The sequence below is a fragment of the Mytilus trossulus genome, chromosome 6, assembly GCF_036588685.1.
Source record: "Mytilus trossulus isolate FHL-02 chromosome 6, PNRI_Mtr1.1.1.hap1, whole genome shotgun sequence".
Taxonomy (NCBI): Eukaryota; Metazoa; Mollusca; class Bivalvia; order Mytilida; family Mytilidae; genus Mytilus; species Mytilus trossulus.
In genome coordinates, this window is record NC_086378.1 from 22,818,664 (window position 1) to 22,839,278 (window position 20,615).

The window sequence follows — 20,615 nt, forward strand, 5'->3', positions numbered from 1 at the left end:
CTGACTAACTTTAAATGCCCTTCATCCTCCCCTCCTTACTAAAAATAAGCACACGAACACTTTTAAACTGAGTCCGTACGTAATGGGTTAATGCTTACATGTAGCAAGATGGTTATTCTTTTACTTTCAAATAATTGAATCATAACAAAGTATTTGCATTTTAAACACATCAAGATAATTAATTTAAAACATTTGAAAAAACAAATAATTCAAAACGTTGACATGTTTTGTTGACATCCTGACCTATTTATAGTTATCATGTTTACATGTATCAGTTCAGTGCTGTTCGATATACCATGAGTATCATAATACAAATATCTATTTCACGGATAAATATAGCAACAAAGAAAATGAAAAAAGAAAGTAAGTAAGTACAATTAATGTGAACATGTAAGGAACGACCAACCAAAAGTTATTATAAGGAGGGGGACATGCGGATTTAGAAGGTAGAGAACTAGGCAAACATAAGATAAAAGTTCCAAATTGGCAGGCAGTCAAATATAAATTAATACAGATAAAACAAATCTTCAAAATTTTTGTTTTGATTCCGATTAAACAATCGCTCTTTATAATTCTTGAACACAATTGCTTTACTTTTGACTGGTAATCGTATTGACCTCCCTCTTTTCACAACTCGCACAAACGTAAGGTTCTAAATAGTCGTCCCATCACCTTTTTTTGTGTGTGTGCATATTGATCTCATATACTTTATAAATTATATTGACTGAATCCCCTATATCTTTTTTTAATAATAACAAAAGGATAACACAGGGATAACAACCCGTCACTTTTGTAGGCGATAAAGCCTATACATGTTCAATAACTAATAATGATGCAACTAAAGTTTTTCACTGGAGAAATAAGCCTTGAAGTGCTATTGGTCAAGGAAGGTGTAAAACTTTAGGACACCTAAGTCGACAAGTTCGACCGATGACTGCAGTACGGTGCATGTACCGCGCGTCTGGCGTATAAAATTATAATCCTGGTACTTTTGATAACTATTCGTTATACTCAACATGCTCAGAGTTCTGTATTTTATTTAAATTGTTCATACTTGTGTTTAATCACAGTTGTGTTATAAATTTACGAAATCATAAAACCTTCAAGAAAGCACTCTACATAGGAGTAAAACCAAACGTTTGTTCTCACTAAAGACTTGTAAATTGTGAGCAAAGACTCTGATGTACTCATGTACATTAAAACATATTATTCATGATGTAGTCATGAATATTTTAAATTTTTGCGTTATATGGTACCTGTAAAATGGTGCAAATGTAGTTTCATTTTTTGGCGCAAATGAAATACAACCTTGTTGCGAATCTGAAAGACTGTAATGACAACATATATGAAAAAACAAATGTCATTAAGTTTAAAAGAAAACACGATTTGTCAGTAGGTACAAGTAAGTACATCGACCTTACATATTTACGAGCGAGGTCATTTGTAGTATATACCATGTCCGGGAACATTCTTTATTTTTCTGTTTTCTAGAAATTTGACACATCTAAAATTGGTCTTCGGTAACTGGTGAATGTTAAAGCCTACGAAAATGTTTTCCCGATGATCTTTTGCGAAATAGGTCTCAGAACGATACTTTTAAACAAAGACTGACTTCTTATTATTGAATTAGTTTAAACATCTGAAAAGTTATATAAGTATTCTTACAAAATTTATGAACTTAAATTTTGGATTTAATTACATATATTTAAACTTGTGAAAAATTGCTGTAAACTATAATTGCTTGTATACAAAACTTTTATTTTACAAATGTAAGCGATGTTCACACCGCTTGCGAGGCCCTGACATTTTGTACTTGTGACAAATCGAATTGTTAATGTCCTAGTGACACATAACATTAAGGTCAGCTAGGCTTCCAGAGTAGAGCAACATCCCAAAGCCGTGTTAGTTATCATCAGCTAGACATAATGTTAAAGCATATTGAATCGTCGTAATAATAAGTATAAATCTATGAAATAATATAAAAAGATGAGCGTCAAATAGCAATGTATATAAAAATGGGCGTCAAATATTATTTATATAAAATTGAGCATCAAATAGCAATTTATATAGAAATGAGCGTCAAATAGCATTTTTGATAATACAAATTTGGATGCGTTGATAACATCATCAAAAGCAACTTCTTGTACATAGAATTATAAATGACTATAACTTGTAATGTTAACTAGTCCACATAGAAAATATACTTTTCTTTTTTTGAACATGCAATAAAGTCATGGAGAAGATTGTTTATAAATAAAGGTATTTACTTGACAAAGCTAGCATGTGACTCTAACATGATCATTGTCATATGTATATAAGATTGGGTCAATGGCTGATACAATTCAATCTGCAATAGCTTGAAATGTCTTAGCTAATTTTACCTAGTACATATTACAAGTCTAAAAGAGTACAGCATCACCAAAAAACACAATAAAACGAACAATATGTAAGACATTTCGGATAACAGATATCCTTCCTCGGTAATAGCACGATGTCAAATGAATCATGTCAATTCAAATTAAGACTCTATCAAAATCTTGAAATATAGTTTTAAGAAAAAGCAATTAAAAGTATGCCGTTATTTATTTTCTTAATAGATGCGTTGTTTTCTTTTGAGCTCACCTGGCCCAATAGAGCAAATCTGTAAATTGGTTAACGTGTTCATAAGGTTAAGATCTATCTGTCATGAAATTTTCAAACGCGTTAGACAACCGTTTGTTGGGTTGCTGGCAGGGGTCGAATTTAAGTTTTTTTGTGTACTGAGCAGTGGACTGAAAACTCTACTGGTCCGGCCCCATATCTACTGGTCTTGCAAAAATGACATTCATTTGACAAACACTATTAATAAATGATAGATGTTTAATTTTATTTTGATGCTTTCGTTTACATAAGTTAGACAGAACTTGCTGCCCGAATTAGTAATTCAAGGAAATTTCAACTTGCTGCCCTGAATTAGTAATTCAAGGAAATTTTGCAGTTATTGGTTATTACTATCTTGATTAGTAAATAGATAGAGAAAAAAAATATATAAACATCAATAATATTCAGCAAAGTAAATCTACAAATAATTCAACATGACCAAAACAGTCAATTGACCCCATTAAGAGTTCTTGGTAAGATTAAGTTTATTATTTACTGTCTTTTCATAAATAGAACAGACTTTCAGTATAGATCTATAGTCTTAATTTAATATATTTTATAAGTGAAAACTTGAAAGAACCACTCATCATTTAACTTTTTGGGACACAATTCATTCGAACAGATACATTACACGAATGATTAAATTATTACGCAATGAACTTGCAGTGGCGGACCCAGGAATTTGTATAAGTGGGGGTTCATTGACTGACCTAAGAGGGGGCCCGCTCCATTCACGCTTCAGTGATTCCCTATATAAGCAACCCATTTTTTCCCAAAGGGGGGGGGGGGCGGGCCGGGCCGGGCCCCCTAAATCCGCCTCTGACTTTGTCTACTTGAGGCAAATCTATAAAACTCAGGACTATTTTTGAAATTAAAGCTGTTTAGATATAGTTTCACCTTCACCTTTCTGTTTAATATCCTAAGTCATGTGACCATTTATTTTGTCATTTCTTTCTTTTTTTTAATGGAGAGGAGTCATGTGATAACCTGCAGTTCACTTTTCCATAATAATTGAAATACTGATACGCAGATGTAATGCATAAAGTACTTTAAACATCTATACTCAATAAATAAAGAAGTGCACCATCTCCATTAATTTCCGAGTTTGGAGACTCATTTCGGTTGTTATTAAGCTCGGGATTTCGGAATTGACCCTTTCGGGATGCGGGAAAATGTTTTTATTTTTTTGCGAATTTCGGGATGTCGGGATTTAATTTATTTAAATTCGGGACCTCGGGATTTCGTGTTTTAAGCCCAGGATGTCGGGATTTAATTTATTTAAATTCGGGACCTCGGGATTTCGTGTTTTTAAGCCCGGGATTTCGGGATAAGAACTCCTCCTATCCCTTCTTAACATACAATTCTGGTGAGTTCACATAATTGTAGGTTTGGGTGGTTTTGCACCACCTAATGATATAATCCTCTTTAACGGTGCCAATGAATGACTGCTTGATTTTTCTGCGAATGTGAATTCGCCTCAGACATTAAGAAAAACAGAGTTGTAAGGTTCCAAATAGTTTAACAAAACTCATAAGTCTGACTGACACAGTCATGACTAAAACGAAATAAACTGCTGCGCCGTGAGCTCATGATACGCCCGTCGCTTTTTCGGGTATTTATAAAAGAGTTAGAGGGAGGTTATTTTAAAAGATATAAAATAGTCATCAAAATTTCATGAAATCTGCTCAAAGCACTTTAGAGTTTTGTCCGAAAACTGGAAAAATCTCCCTTTTATATGAATGGTTGTGACTATTTACATATACTTGATAACAAATACATATCAACGACAGACAAATGATAAAAATGGTAAAACATATAATATACTAAGACTTTATTCACAATGTTAGTGACGTTTTCTGAGTGCATGTACTGTGACCAAAAGTTGTCACAGTTTTTAAAAAGAAAAATACAGGAAAGATCAAATCAGCGTCACTCAGCTTGGTGCATTTATTTACAGCACTTAAGAAATCATGAAATTACAGATGGCTTATCGCGCTGGTTTTGTTCACTTTTTCGATTGAAGCTGTCCGAATACCAGAATAAGATCACAAAGGATGACGGTCGTATAGAAATTGTAATAACAATATTTACCTTTTACCCTATTAACCTTAAACTATATACAAGACAAAAATAAATAAGTCATTTAAATGATGAAATATACTATAAATATAGTTGTTGTCATCTCTTGTTTATCAGCAAACAAATATGTTTCACTTTGTTTGAGTATACCCTGTCGCACCATACGATTCGTCCTCTCACGAAAAGCGGAAAAAAAAACAATTAACGCAGTTTTTATAAACATAATTATCTGTTTCAAGGAAAATTAATGAACTAAATATCAACACATTAAGCATCAGAAAAAAACAACATCAGCAGTTATTACACGTGAACAATTAAAAGAAATACTTATATGTTTACAGCCAGATCGATCTGGTTTCCTAATTTGCTTATATACTACAATGCAAGATACATAACATAATACACAAATCAAGTGGCATGCAAGGTCAGTTGTTTATACTATAGAACGCTCTTGTTTTTGCTCTCAAAATGAATTAACTGACCGTCTTGTAATGTAAGGGGGTATGACTGGGGTTACAGAAAAGACATCAATGAGCAGAATATAGGGAAAACAAACATATAGAATCTAGATAAATAGGCAACAACAAAAAAAAAAAGAACAAGAGAAAAAAAAAAAGAAAGTCTTGACTGGTTTCAAATACTGAGCATTTGTTTTAAAATGTTGAATATACGAGACGAATTTTGATTAACCAAAATTAAAACTTTGGTGTATGTCTTTCGGTGACAAATTTATTCAATAATTGATGTATTTGGAACATCCTTTGGTAAAATTTAAAAAAAACCAGAGCTTTACATTCGAAATTTTGTTTTAAAAGCAATCAGCAAAATTAAGCGCTAAATAGCATTTTTTATTTTATTAAAATGTATTTTTTTTATTTTGAAAATATATTCAAAGGATATGATACGATTGTTTTCGTATTCAATTTCCGATATACCCGGTCTTTGGACAACTTACAAATTTTAACACTATATGCCTTAGTGATTTTTTTTTACATATGATTGAAGATTTTAATAAATAAACTGTTTACAATACCTTTATAAATTGATCAAAATAAAATTGAGAATGGAAATGGGGAATGTGTCAAAGAGACAACAACCCGACCAAATAAAAAAACAACAGCAGAAGGTCACCAACAGGTCTTCAATGTAGCGAGAAATTCCCGCACCCGGAGGCGTCCTTCAGCTGGCCCCTAAACAAATATATACTAGTTCAGTGATAATGAACGCCATACAATGGATGTTCTATCCAAAACATTACCATTGCTGTATTTACTAACACCTTCCAGAACTGTTGGTCCTCAATGCTCTCAAACTTCATATTTTGCGTCATTGGAAGTTTCTATTTGTTGGTAAAGTTTGATGTGACTTTTTTATTTTAAATTTGTGCAAAATTCCTTAGAAATAAAGATGTACACGAGAGTAGGAATTAAAAAAACACATACTTACAAATGTATAAAAATAAATAGAAACTTAAAATTCGATTACAATCAAAGAAGAAGTCTACAGCAATAACACACTTTACATAAATAAGGCCGTTAATTTTCTCGTTTGAATTGTTTTACATTATCTTATTGGGGCCTTTATAGCTGACTATGCGGTATGGGCTTTGCTAATTTTTGAAGGCCGTACGGTGACCTATAGTTGTTAATGTTTGTGTCATTTTGGTCTTTTGTGGATAGTTGTCTCATTGGCAATCAAACCACATCTTCTTCTTTTTTATATAAAAAAAAGATGATGGATTTTCGAGAGTTGTGCAGTATCTCATTTCACTAGACAATACGTACAGTTGTAAGTAAAACAAACTTTAACTGAACGACTTCGATTGTAAAATCTTGTAACATAAGAAATAATAAACAAAGCGATTTGATTTATACAAAGAAGAGCGAAGGACACACGCTTGTCGTGGAACCTCAGTTTCATGGATGGCATTTACTTTCAATCCGAAAAAAAGATAATGTAATCTTTATGGTGCAAATTATACCTACTTCTAGGTACATCAACAAACTAATGAGTGTACAAATACAAATAATTTGAACATCAGTTATAAGATTTGGTGTAAGATATAGCACTAGAATAGGTTGACGGCACTAGTAAAAATCTTTAATTTGAAGAAGAGATGAATTATTATATATGTCAGGCGTTCAACGTGTCTCTCTGAAACAACATTTAGGAGACACGACCAAGATTAACAACGGAATTTTAATTCAAGGTGTTTGAAAAACACTGATCGCCATTGCTGTTTAATGTACGGCATGGAAGTAGAGTCTAAATACAAAAATTGGAAAACCAGATATGCTTGATCCGAGGAATAGTACATCATATAAAACATAAAAGGTCAACAACACAATGGGGTTTTCAATAGTACCCGAGCATGGCCTCTTGAATAAGTTTATTTACTCGCAAAAATATATATCAAGGAATTTAACTTTTCCGTACCTAGATATGGTTGCAATGAATTGACCCTTGAATGTATTTGAACCAGCTGATTTGAACTTTTTATTTAACCGTGGTAAATGTATATGCGACATAAGAAGCTGCACATGAGCGGTTTCAGTGAAGAGGAGGACATTACCAGCGCGATCTGGATTAATGTGGTTTTTCACTATAATATTGTATAATGAACAACTAGATTAACAACACACAGATATATTATTAATATTTCGTTTTTGACTGTTCCAATATTAAGTTGCTGGTTTTTACTAAGTATATCTACTTTGGTAAGTAGATCTCAGTAATAATTAGAAATTTATATATAATGTTTATTCAAAAAATTTGATAACGTAGTGCAAGTTTTGTGTACACAATTGTGAGTCTTTTTTTACTATCATAATTTTATCGTGTTTTCTTTTGTTTTCGTAAAATGAGTAAATTTTCCGAAAAATAAGTAAATTTTCAGTAGAATGAGTAAACTACGCAATTTTAAAGTCAAAGGTGGAGGTTTGAAATATAAAAAAAAAAATCCCGTCACATATGCATGACTCGCACGCTCTATTACAGTGACCTCGTACGTGGTTGTCTTGTGTCATTTATTACAGCGACCTCGTCACTGGTTGTCTTGTGTCATTTATTACAGCGGCCTCGTCAGTGGTGGTCCTGTGTCATTTATTACAGCGACCTCGTCAGTGGTTGTCTTGTGTCATTTTTTACAGCGACCTCGTCAGTGGTTGTCTTGTGTCATTTATTACAGCGGCCTCGTCAGTGGTTGTCTTGTGTCATTTATTACAGCGGCCTCGTCAGTGGTCTTGTGTCATTTATTACAGCGACCTCGTCACTGGTTGTCTTGTGTCATTTATTACAGCGACCTCGTCAGTGGTTGTCTTGTGTCATTTATTACAGCGACCTTGTCAGTGGTTGTCTTGTGTCATTAATTACAGCGGCCTCGTCAGTGGTTGTCTTGTGTCATATATTACAGCGACCTCGTCAGTGGTTGTCTTGTGTCATTTATTACAGCGACCTCGTCAGTGGTTGTCCTGTGTCATTTATTACAGCGACCTCGTCAGTGGTTGTCCTGTGTCATTTATTACAGCGACCTCGTCAGTGGTTGTCTTGAGTCATTTATTACAGCGACCTCGTCAGTGGTTGTCTTGTGTCATTTATTACAGCGACCTCGTCAGTGGTTGTCTTGTGTCATTTATTACAGCGGCCTCGTCAGTGGTCTTGTGTCATTTATTACAGCGACCTCGTCAGTGGTTGTCTTGTGTCATTTATTACAGCGACCTCGTCAGTGGTTGTCTTGTGTCATTTATTACAGCGACCTCGTCAGTGGTTGTCTTGTGTCATTTATTACAGCGGCCTCGTCAGTGGTCTTGTGTCATTTATTACAGCGACCTCGTCAGTGGTTGTCTTGTGTCATTTATTACAGCGACCTCGTCAGTGGTTGTCTTGTGTCATTTATTACAGCGACCTCGTCAGTGGTTGTCTTGTGTCATTTTTAACAGCGACCTCGTCAGTGGTTGTCTTGTGTCATATATTACAGCGACCTTGTCAGTGGTCTTGTGTCATTTATTACAGCGGCCTCGTCAGTGGTTGTCTTGTGTCATTTATTACAGCGACCTCGTCACTGGTTGTCTTGTGTCATTTATTACAGCGACCTCGTCAGTGGTCTTGTGTCATTTATTACAGCGGCCTCGTCAGTGGTTGTCTTGTGTCATTTATTACAGCGACCTCGTCACTGGTTGTCTTGTGTCATTTATTACAGCGACCTCGTCAGTGGTCTTGTGTCATTTATTACAGCGGCCTCGTCAGTGAATGTCTTGTGTCATTTTTACAGCGACCTCGTCAGTGGTTGTCTTGTGTCATTTATTACAGCGACCTCGTCAGTGGTTGTCTTGTGTCATTTATTACAGCGACATCGTCAGTGGTTGTCTTGTGTCATTTATTACAGCGACCTCGTCAGTGGTTGTCTTGTGTCATTTATTACAGCGACCTTGTCAGTGGTTGTCTTGTGTCATTTATTACAGCGACCTCGTCAGTGGTTGTCTTGTGTCATTTATTACAGCGACCTTTTCAGTGGTTGTCTTGTGTCATTTATTACAGCGACCTCGTCAGTGGTCTTGTGTCATTTATTACAGCGACCTCGTCAGTGGTTGTCTTGTGTCATTTATTACAGCGACCTTTTCAGTGGTTGTCTTGTGTCATTTATTACAGCGGCCTCGTCAGTGGTTGTCTTGTGTCATATATTACAGCGACCTCGTCAGTGGTCTTGTGTCATTTATTACAGCGGCCTCGTCAGTGGTTGTCTTGTGTCATATATTACAGCGACCTCGTCAGTGGTTATCTTGTGTCATATATTACAGCGACCTCGTCAGTGGTCTTGTGTCATTTATTACAGCGACCTCGTCAGTGGTTGTCTTGTGTCATTTATTACAGCGACCTTTTCAGTGGTTGTCTTGTGTCATTTATTACAGCGACCTCGTCAGTGGTCTTGTGTCATTTATTACAGCGACCTCGTCAGTGGTTGTCTTGTGTCATTTATTACAGCGACCTTTTCAGTGGTTGTCTTGTGTCATTTATTACAGCGGCCTCGTCAGTGGTTGTCTTGTGTCATTTATTACAGCGGCCTCGTCAGTGGTTGTCTTGTGTCATATATTACAGCGACCTCGTCAGTGGTTATCTTGTGTCATATATTACAGCGACCTCGTCAGTGGTCTTGTGTCATTTATTACAGCGACCCCGTCAGTGGTCTTGTGTCATTTATTACAGCGACCTTGTCAGTGGTTGTCTTGTGTCATTAATTACAGCGGCCTTGTCAGTGGTTGTCTTGTGTCATATATTACAGCGACCTCGTCAGTGGTCTTGTGTCATTTATTACAGCGACCTCGTCAGTGGTTGTCTTGTGTCATTTATTACAGCGACCTCGTCAGTGGTTGTCTTGTGTCATTTATTACAGCGACATCGTCAGTGGTTGTCTTGTGTCATTTATTACAGCGACCTCGTCAGTGGTTGTCTTGTGTCATTTATTACAGCGACCTTGTCAGTGGTTGTCTTGTGTCATTTATTACAGCGATCTCGTCAGTGGTTGTCTTGTGTCATTTATTACAGCGACCTTTTCAGTGGTTGTCTTGTGTCATTTATTACAGCGACCTCGTCAGTGGTCTTGTGTCATTTATTACAGCGACCTCGTCAGTGGTTGTCTTGTGTCATTTATTACAGCGACCTTTTCAGTGGTTGTCTTGTGTCATTTATTACAGCGGCCTCGTCAGTGGTTGTCTTGTGTCATTTATTACAGCGACCTCGTCAGTGGTTGTCTTGTGTCATATATTACAGCGACCTCGTCAGTGGTTGTCTTGTGTCATATATTACAGCGACCTCGTCAGTGGTCTTGTGTCATTTATTACAGCGACCTCGTCAGTGGTTGTCTTGTGTCATTTATTACAGCGACCTTGTCAGTGGTTGTCTTGTGTCATATATTACAGCGACCTCGTCAGTGGTCTTGTGTCATTTATTACAGCGACCTCGTCAGTGGTTGTCTTGTGTCATATATTACAGCGACCTCGTCAGTGGTCTTGTGTCATTTATTACAGCGACCTCGTCAGTGGTTGTCTTGTGTCATTTATTACAGCGACCTTGTCAGTGGTTGTCTTGTGTCATTAATTACAGCGGCCTTGTCAGTGATTGTCTTGTGTCATTTATTACAGCGACCTCGTCAGTGGTTATCTTGTGTCATTTATTACAGCGACCTCGTCAGTGGTTGTCTTGTGTCATTTATTACAGCGACCTCGTCAGGGGTTGTCTTGTTTCATTTCTTTAATTTTTTGTCCTTTATGATTTTTTTTATTTGTAGAAATTTGGAGTTGATGTTAGATTTCTTTCTAATGGACCCTTTTAATTGATTATTTTATAAAATCCGAAGTCCGAGTGATGAATACTTGATAAGACGCAGACGACGAAACCGATCTCTTTAAAACCCTAAATAAAAATCAAGTTTCTTACACTTTATGATTTTTTTGCATTAGATCGTAATTTTTTTTTCGCTTCGCTCAGCTGTATTTTGTTATTATTTTGTATCCTTTATTTTTTTGGGTGCATTTCCGTAGAATTTGCTAATTTTTTTTCTATTCTGTTAATCACACCCATACCCTCACGGAGTGACCCCTATACCTACAGGAGCATTGCACGAGTTTAAAAGTATTCGTTGATTTGTTCCTGATGAAGAAGTTGGGATTTTCAATCTTTTCATTCAGAGGTTCAGAAAATCATTTAATATTAAAGATGTTGATATTTCCATTGACTGAAAGTCGAACTCACGACCCAATGTACATCAATATAATATACATGTGGTGCGTTTTATGAGTTCTTGAGTATATTTATAAAAGATAATTAATATTAAGTTATCAAAAATAAAGTTCCAAATGACTTATCAGTACTTATTTTCCAGTGAGGTAATTAACAATTTGGATGTGTAAAATAAATTAAGTTATATACATGTAAGTTTTTTTTTAAATTTGAATAAAGTTTTGTGCAACCTTGAATTGTGCAAAGATAGTTTTACAATAACTTTACAGGTTGACACAGCACATAAATAATAATGTACTGATTTAGTACATTCTATAACTGCTGTACTTATTCTTATCCTAATGTTGCAGAACTAGTCTTGTACTAGTAATTTAAAGTACCAGGCTTTTTGTAACTCCATAAAATACATGTATAGATATAGGAAGATAAAGTGTGAGTGCCAATGAGACAACTCTCCATCCAAGTAACAATTAATAAAAGTAAACCATTATAGGTCAATGTACGGCCTTCAACACGGAGTCTTGGCTCACACCAAACAATAAGCTATAATTATGTATATTAGGGCCCAAAATAACTAGCGTTAAACCATATACACATATAAAGTACTCAGTCTTTTACTTCAATTGATAGAAAAGTATTGAAACAGGACTGGACTGGTAAACGATATTTTTTTTTTAAAAACATGTCCTATACTTTAAAGTATTAAATTGTAAGGTAAAACTTTTAGGACAAATGGCAGGAGAATATTGTTTGTTTTCTTTTCTCTTTTATAATATTTCAAGGAAAATGATAATACTGCTACATATGTTAAAAGGTTAATGTCTTACCTTCTGATTATTCAAACAATTAAGACGCATTGTAATGTCAATTGATATCACACTGAAACTAAGAAAAGTTGTATGTATTTATATTGTGCGAGGGTTCCTATTGGTGCTATAATATTAAGATATTAATGAGTTGTTGGTGTTTTTTTCTAGGTTTATGAAGATATAGAAGTTCTAGTAAAAGGATATTATATAACATTTTTGAGGTAAGTGTATATGCAGTGCCCCATTTAACTTCTATTAGCTCTAATTTTTATTTTATATCATTTTCTTGTAAATTATTTAAAATCTTTCGGCCTTATCTATATCGTCAATAAAACTCTTTACGCCAAGTATTATAACTCGCACAACTCCGAAAAATATTTGGTCCCGGTAAAAGTTGGTCAAACGAGGGAATAACGTGTTAGCTGAAGATATATAGATTTTATGAGAATTGGTTTGTAAAGTTTCATATTAATAATAAAACAAACCGTTATAAGTCACAAATCTTTTAAGTGTCTAAGAAATTGATGTTTTGATTGAAGGGGACTACAACATTAAAAAACATTTTTGTTTTTTAGTTTTCGGTTTTTTAAACCAAGTTTACATAGCATGCATTAGATGTATAAAACGTTGTCCCATTCTACCTTTTATAATAGTCGAAATAAGAGTAATTTGCGCCTGTCCCAAGTCAGGAGCATCTGGTCTTTGTTAGTCTTGTATTATTTTAATTTTAGTTTCTTGTGTACAATTGGAAATTAGTATGGCGTTCATTATCACTGAACTAGTATATATTTGTTTAGGGCCCAGCTGAAGGACGCCTCCGGGTGCGTGAATTTCTCGCTGCATTGAAGGCCTGTTGGTGACCTTCTGCTGTTGTCTGTTCTATGGCCGGGTTGTTGTCTCTTTGACACATTCCCCATTTCTATTCTCAATTTTAATAACTATCAAGCATGCTCCATCCACACAGTTTTTTTTGTAGTTGAAAGCTAGAGTATTTAAGAAATAATTGATGCAAGCTATACTTTATTGTAGTTTTAACACGTCATATTATAATTAAATGTGACCAACATAGCTGACTGAAATATTTGATGTTTTAATTATTTATTGTGCTGACTTCGTTTTAAAGGTTCTAGCGACCATTCAAATCCGCTTTGTGATAAAAGTATTAATGAATAGTGTGTAAAACAAAAAAATCGTGTACAGTGAAACCTGATTTAACCGAACAAAATCTTAACTCCCGAAAGGGTTCGGTTTAGTCAGGTTTTACTGTATTAAATATTTTTGCTTCTATTTCTACGAGACTGAATCATAACTGATACATAGAAATTGATTCAAAATTATAAATATATTTAAGTTCATAATATTAAAATAAACAATATGGATACTTATCTGAAAATAAAAATGTATTGTACGAATTTTGTACCTTCAATATTTCGAGCACACATTTCATATACCGACAGATTATGCGCTCTCCTTTTCGGCTTTATAGAGAAAACGCCCATCAAAACTTTTGAAGTCTATCTTTTTAAAAGCGAAATTCAAATGAATGTTAAATCATTGAGAGTGAGATATGAATAAAATGTATAAAAAAAAAGGTTTATAAATCTGTTGAAAGTCAAAACTTGTTACTCAAAGGGGGTCCAACCAAGGATAAAAGGGAGGGTCTAACCATATATTCCAATTCAAAGGCAATGCTCGTCCACAATAAAGAGGGTAAGAGCCCCTCGACGTCCTTCTTTGGTCCGTCACTGCATGTATGTTATGAATTAAGTCAACAGACTGAAGACTGGCTATCAGCGACATTTTACAGTAGTAAAACAAAATATTGCTATATATTGAAACCTCAAGACGAAAATTGATAGTGTTAGTGTAAAGAACATATCGCAATAATTGTGAATATAAAGTTTAATTTCATTGGTAGAAACTCAGCAAACTGCAAGAAAACAAACTTGTCTTACCAAGTAATGGCAGAATATGGTTGCCAATTATGGCGAACATTTAAATTATTTATCCTAATTTATCCTAATCAACTCCGATTGAGCTGGCTGTATCTATAACGTACAAAGGGATTGTTGTTAGCAAAACAGACTTGTACACTACATATACAAGTATATCACTATAATAAGTGTTAAGCGTTACTGCATAGGCACTTGTCTCTGGGGGAAAAAAACCCTATATAATATCTGAATATAACAATTTTAACAGTGTCTATGCGACTCGCTATGCGATACTGGTAAGCATTTATTATGGTATATAAATAATTATAAAACCACGGGGGGAGGGGGGGGGGGGGGTGTTAACTTCGATATTTTTTTGGTGTGGGTGTGCCATTTTTGCCTTAAAAAATGTACCCATTTTAATATAAAATTCACTGAAATTCAATACCTATAGTTATATAAAAATTTAAGAAAGAATGACCTATACTTATATACACAATATTTAAAATATGACACATGCTTATATAAGCACTAACCCATCATCACTCATAATTCATAAATATTAAGTTTTTATATATGAATTGACATCGTTTGGTGCACATATATTTTGTAATGTAAGATACTCAATTTAGCATATTTATATATGATATATAGAATATACAGTTATTAAACGTAAATGCATTTTAATATAGGATATCATTAAAAAGGAGGGTCATTCTTATATAAAATCTCGCAAAATTATGACCCATATATTTGGCACATCCCCGTATACACAATAATAGGAAGTTGACCCCCCGTGTATAAAACAAACTGTTCCCCTTGAAATAACACAATAGTGTTTAAAGTGACATTAAAATTCAACTTATTCGCGTCTGTCTCATTTGTGTAAATCCCACCCCTCCTTTTATTCATTTTGGTAATTTATAATTTATCTCCTGGAATACTTTCCGGAATTACAAGTCAAAAGTTCCCATTGTACTTTTTCATCTGGCACACTATTAACAACTAGAAAAGAACGTACTGGGGTAATTACGTTCACGCTACTCTCTGCACGTGGAAACTTTCCAGTTTTTATAAATAGTTCACCCGCTAATTAGCACAAGTTCCGTGTATTGTAACTTTCTAGCATGTCAAGGTCAATTAATTGTGCGTATACTTTTTGTGTTTCTGAGTAATAAATGGCGCTAATCAAAATCATTCTGAGAGCAGAAGGCGCAGTAGACGCATGTGTTAATCAAAACTGGTAAGACAAAATTACGATTTTTTTTATAATGAATGCATCGTCCTGAGCATGCATGAAGTATTTGCATCTGGCCGTAAATCAAATGAGCAAAAAACAAAAAGAAATAAGAGAACAAAAGAAAGACACGAAAGAACAAAAGAAACAAATAAAAGAACAAAAGAAACAAACAAATTAGAAATTATTTGAAGTGATAAATATTTTTTTTTATTCTGATTGGATTGAAAGCTGACCCCCCCCCCCCCCCCTTTTCCAAAAAAAGGTTAGAAAAAACCCGCATGGGCTATTGAAACAATAATTTAAAGATAATTCAAAGGCATGGCTAAATTCTACTTAAAGCATTTTAATCAAATATAGATATTGCAATGTAAATTATGTTAGCACTTCATATGCACTCAATATCACGATTAAAACAGTTATTGCCTGGGATGTTGACCGTACGAAATAACGTTTAAGAATAGTTTATGAAATGAAGAGACGCTAATTTTTCATAACTGTTTAGATTAAAGATATAATGAAGAACTTTTTGTTCGCTTGTCCATTTTTCTGTAAAATTGAAAAATATTCTTTCATTAGTATTATGAAAATGATTACCGAATCCAAGAATTTAAATTAATGTGTCATAAAGGATGTTCAATTTTTACTGCAATACTTTGTTAAAATTCATTTTATCAAGTGTTGCGGAAAAGTTGAGAAATGAGCTTTCTTTCTTTCTTTCTTTCTTTCTTTCTTTCTTTCTTTCTATTTTAACGTCTTTAAAGCTGCTTAACACTCTTTAAGTCTTTTCATAGATGTACGATCATTTGATTTTAAAAATAATAGAGTTATCTCTCTGTAACCAGTACACGACGAAGTTAATAAATAGCATCTCCAGTTACTGTGGATTTATTTATTTACGTGTCGCTATTAGAATCATTTCTATTTATGCTTTATTATAAATCTATTGCTGAGTTTCAAAACGAATTGCATATAGAAAGAAAAATCACAAAAAATACTGAAGTCCGATGAAAATTCATAAAAGAAAATCCCTAATGAAATGGCAAAATCAAAAGCTCAAACGCATCAGACGAATGTAGCAAAGCATTTTACCGAGCTTGTTCTTACTATAGACAATTTACCGTTATAATATAAAAGCTTGTTTCCGTCCCTCCCCATGAAATGGATGTAAACGAAACAAAACACATATTCGATAACCGTGGGTCCCAATCCAGTGTCTTGAGAGAAGAATACTGGATGTTACCCTTGGCTACCGAAAGTGAAGAAAACATTACGCCCGAATGAGATAATCCATGACATAGTAAGAGAACATTTATATCAAATCCTCAAAATTTATCAGAGTATTTTGATTAACAGCCAGTTAGTAGTGGTTTCCATGAATACATATTATGTCTTCACTATCAATTTAACCGTTGTCAAGCATTTGCCCGAACCAGATTTATCATAAAGACCCTCACAATCCCGTCCCCCCAATATTTTTGTTTCGATACATTAAATGTAATTATCAGTGTGACTAAAACAGGTCATCCGATCTACAGTTCAGGGACCTTTAGACAACATTATTCCATAATCACATGTTTGGAGTCATTTGAACGATACCAATGTCGTATGTAAAGTCTTCATGTCCTACTGGATAATTGCCTCTCAGTTTTTTTTACGTACACAACATGTAACAGTACATCAACCCTTTTGTTCAAACAATGAATTTGTAATGAGATAAAAACTTTAAACATGAGCATTACAGGTTGATAACAAGATCCCAAATCAGTTGTCAGTCACTGACCTTGGACTTTTATATATATCATACAAGTCCGAAGTATGTTAACTTATTTTCAGAATCGTGTTCCTGTAAAGAGGTGACAAATTGTTCGAATTATTAGTCTCTTGTGAACATTAGAAGTGAATCATATGAAAAAGGGTAAGACCTGTTCCTTTTAACACCGCTAGCATAGTAGTAGAAATTTTCATTAGGGGAACACACTGACTGCCCAAGAGGGGCTCGCTCAGGTCATCCTTTGGTAAACCCAAAATAACCCCACTAAGGAGAAAAGGGGGATGGGTGTCCGGTCCACCTGTTCCCCTAAATCCTCCACTGATGTCAATTTGAAATTTGAAAATACTCATGGTTAGAGTGGTATTAAATTCACGGTAATATAAATTTATTTGTTTTATGACTTTTTTTCTTTACGTTTTTCTCTCTCCAATCTGTCTCCCTGTTATAAAGCAATAGTAAGCAAGATATAAGACTTTTTGACCCTTACACATTTTGCATGTGTCCGTCTCAAGACATGCATTAAAGAATTGAATGCTTCTTTTTGTAACTTCATTGGGGTGAAAAAGCGTTGACCGAAGTACATTTTGTATGAAGCGCGGAAGCGCGTCATTCTAAAATAGTGTGCACGGTCAACGCTTTTACAACCCTATGAAGTTACAAAAAGAAGTATTCCATTCTTATAATTACATTTCAAGCTATGATCATGAAACACGAATTTTAACATTTGTTTTTATTTAATCAATCTATGCACTTTATTGTGAGACCACGTGATATCTATCATGAATGATAACTTAAACTTTTATTGAGTAATGCAATTGCTAAAAGAATAACACGTGATGTGCAGTTAGCCAATCAGAATAATGTATTATAGTGAAACTTACATCTAATGTAATTATTAGCCTGTAATATATGCATGGTTTGTGCACTGTTGAACGTATAATACAGGATAAATATCCGTAGTAGTCTATTTACATTATACAAAACATAAATTATAAACCCACGTACTGTCACGGTATATATCCGATGCATGCATTTAAAGATATATGTACGGAGGAAATAAACATGGATTTGTTTCAATTTAACATAATATACTAGTAGATGTCATCATAATCTTCAGTGATCCGAATTTAAAAGTTGATATATTGAATTTCCTATATGTTCAAGTTCTTACATACTCATGATAACTGAAAGTTGCAATGCACTTTAAAGAGAAGAATTTACCAAAGTAAATTAAAAGACATTTGTACTTCGATTTATGCAACCTAAATAAAATTAGGATTTTGCAATTGAATCAAATTATGATAAATACACAGACAGTTAAATAAATAGTCTGTACTAGGTGAAAAACAAAGAATAATCCTTTAAACAAGAAGACTTCATACATGTACCACATATTCTTATTTTATATATTCTATATACAGCCTTGAATCTATATAAATCTATATCAGCAAAGTTTATCTATGTGTATTTTATATGTTTAAACAGAACCTTGTCAGCTATAATAATTGACCCAGTGTCCAGTTTTGTGATTATATATAAAGAAAACTTCCGGACTACAAATTCATTCTCAAGTAGTGCAGCTCTATTTTTAATTATATTTGTCGAAACAATAATGCCCCAATCAACAAAGTAGAAATTCGTATGGTAGATTTTTACAAAAGTAAAAGAAAGAGGGTTTTCTAGAAATAAAGTTTTTTTCTGTCCCCTTTATTATAGTTCCCTGAATTATAATTAAATCAGTTTCACTTTTTATGGTAAGAAGGTGTGGTGTAATTGTCAATGAGCCAATTCTCCATCAGAGACCAAATAGCATGGACGTTATCAACTATAAGTCACCAAAAATGAGAAAACCCATACCGAATAGTCAGCTATATATAAAAGTCTCCGAAATGACAAATGTAAAACAATTCAAACGGGAAAAAAACATCCTACTTGTCTTCAAAACAATAAACGATATACAAATATAATATACAACAACAAACGGCAACCTCAGAATTACAGGTTTCTGACTTGTTACAGGCGGAGTTAAACATGTCAACTTTATCAAGCGTCCAATACGCCCTCAAAATCGGAGACAGCGGTGTAACAGTACAACATATGAAGATTCTATAAAAACAGTGAAAAGGGCTAAGCTCATCAGAAACAGAGGGCTCGGTAAACAACATATCCGTGAAAAATAGGATGTGCTATCTCGTTTGAAATAAGCACATTTAATTTGTCCGTGGACGTTATAGGTGTCAGACCACCAATTAAAAATCCCTGTCTGTTCAACCAAATTTTGCAATTTTCAAAGCTTTTTAAATATTTTACATTGAGTTTAACTTCATAAAAACCAGGTATATCATGAATTATATGTGTATCAGCTTTCTACATGCCAATTTTTAACACACGTTTAAAATCATATAAGAAAGAAGAGGTTTCCCGAATAGAGGTACCACTAAAAATAATCCCTGGTTTTCTCGAAATCTTAAATTTGCTCACTAATGAGTGCAAATTAACTCATAGACAAGTAAATTTTTGCTCAAAATGGTCTTAATATATTTTTCTTTCACCAAAAGTTTCATTTCTGCCAATTTGTATTTAGTTTAAGTAAACAATGACATCAAATGCACTTTTTCTTTGTCCGAGTAGGCCTACTTTCACGTTCTAAATTGGAAGGAGTAATTGGTGGTCTGACACCTAATTTCACACCCATCATCATCACATTCGTGCCCCGTAATTAGAATAACAAAATGATAAGCAGTCTACTATAGGAACTGAAGAAGTATTAAATTGAATGACAGGTCGTTCACACCAAATTACACTTTGCGCTAAACTAAGGATGTTTCTGTTAGCTGATTATATCATTACACATACACGAAATATATATAGTCGTGGAATTTGGTCACCGTGGCCTAGCTTTTGGATAGAAAATCTTCGTCAGTGTTACCAGTGCAGTCGTAGTATTCATCGCAAATACCTTAGTTGACACTATACTGAATACCTTAGTGATGAATTATAGTTACATGTACTACATACATCGTATACTTTGTCATGAAATGAACTAAGAATTAAATTGGATTTGATAGCAGGATTATTTTACATAAAATATCAAAATTTATTAACATATGATAATATAATTTATTGCATGCTAACCTTTGGTTACGTTCTGTGGGAAATATTATATTGCTATACAATAATTTGCATCATGTGTTAGCTTACTTATGTCATCGTTTAGAGGAAAGGTAGCACTCTCTAAGAACTGGAAACACCGCATTCATTAAAATTGACATGGGTGCATGTTTATACATAACACACCCAAGAGAACAATGCGGCATGTATTTTGCGAGTGTACTGAGGTATCTCTGATCCTCGTAATCATTATTCGGCGTAAAAGAAAGACGTTACAAGGCTTGCTTATATTTCAA

At 34.1% G+C, this 20,615-nt stretch overlaps 1 protein-coding gene across 6 annotated transcripts in view; it reads left to right on the top strand.

The window, feature by feature from the left end:
- Positions 1-270: 270 nt before the first annotated feature.
- Positions 271-20,615, top strand: part of LOC134720938 (monocarboxylate transporter 12-like) — a 34,240-nt gene continuing 13,895 nt past the window's right edge. For 2 of the 6 annotated variants that reach the window (XM_063583539.1, XM_063583538.1), the window contains exons 1-2: positions 277-363; positions 12,432-12,484. The gene's annotated coding sequence lies outside the window, so the exon portion shown is untranslated. Of the gene's footprint in view, positions 368-12,431; positions 12,485-15,357; positions 15,441-17,304; positions 17,353-20,615 lie in introns of those variants that run through there. The other 4 variants (XM_063583534.1, XM_063583533.1, XM_063583535.1 and 1 more) reach the window with 4 other exon arrangements.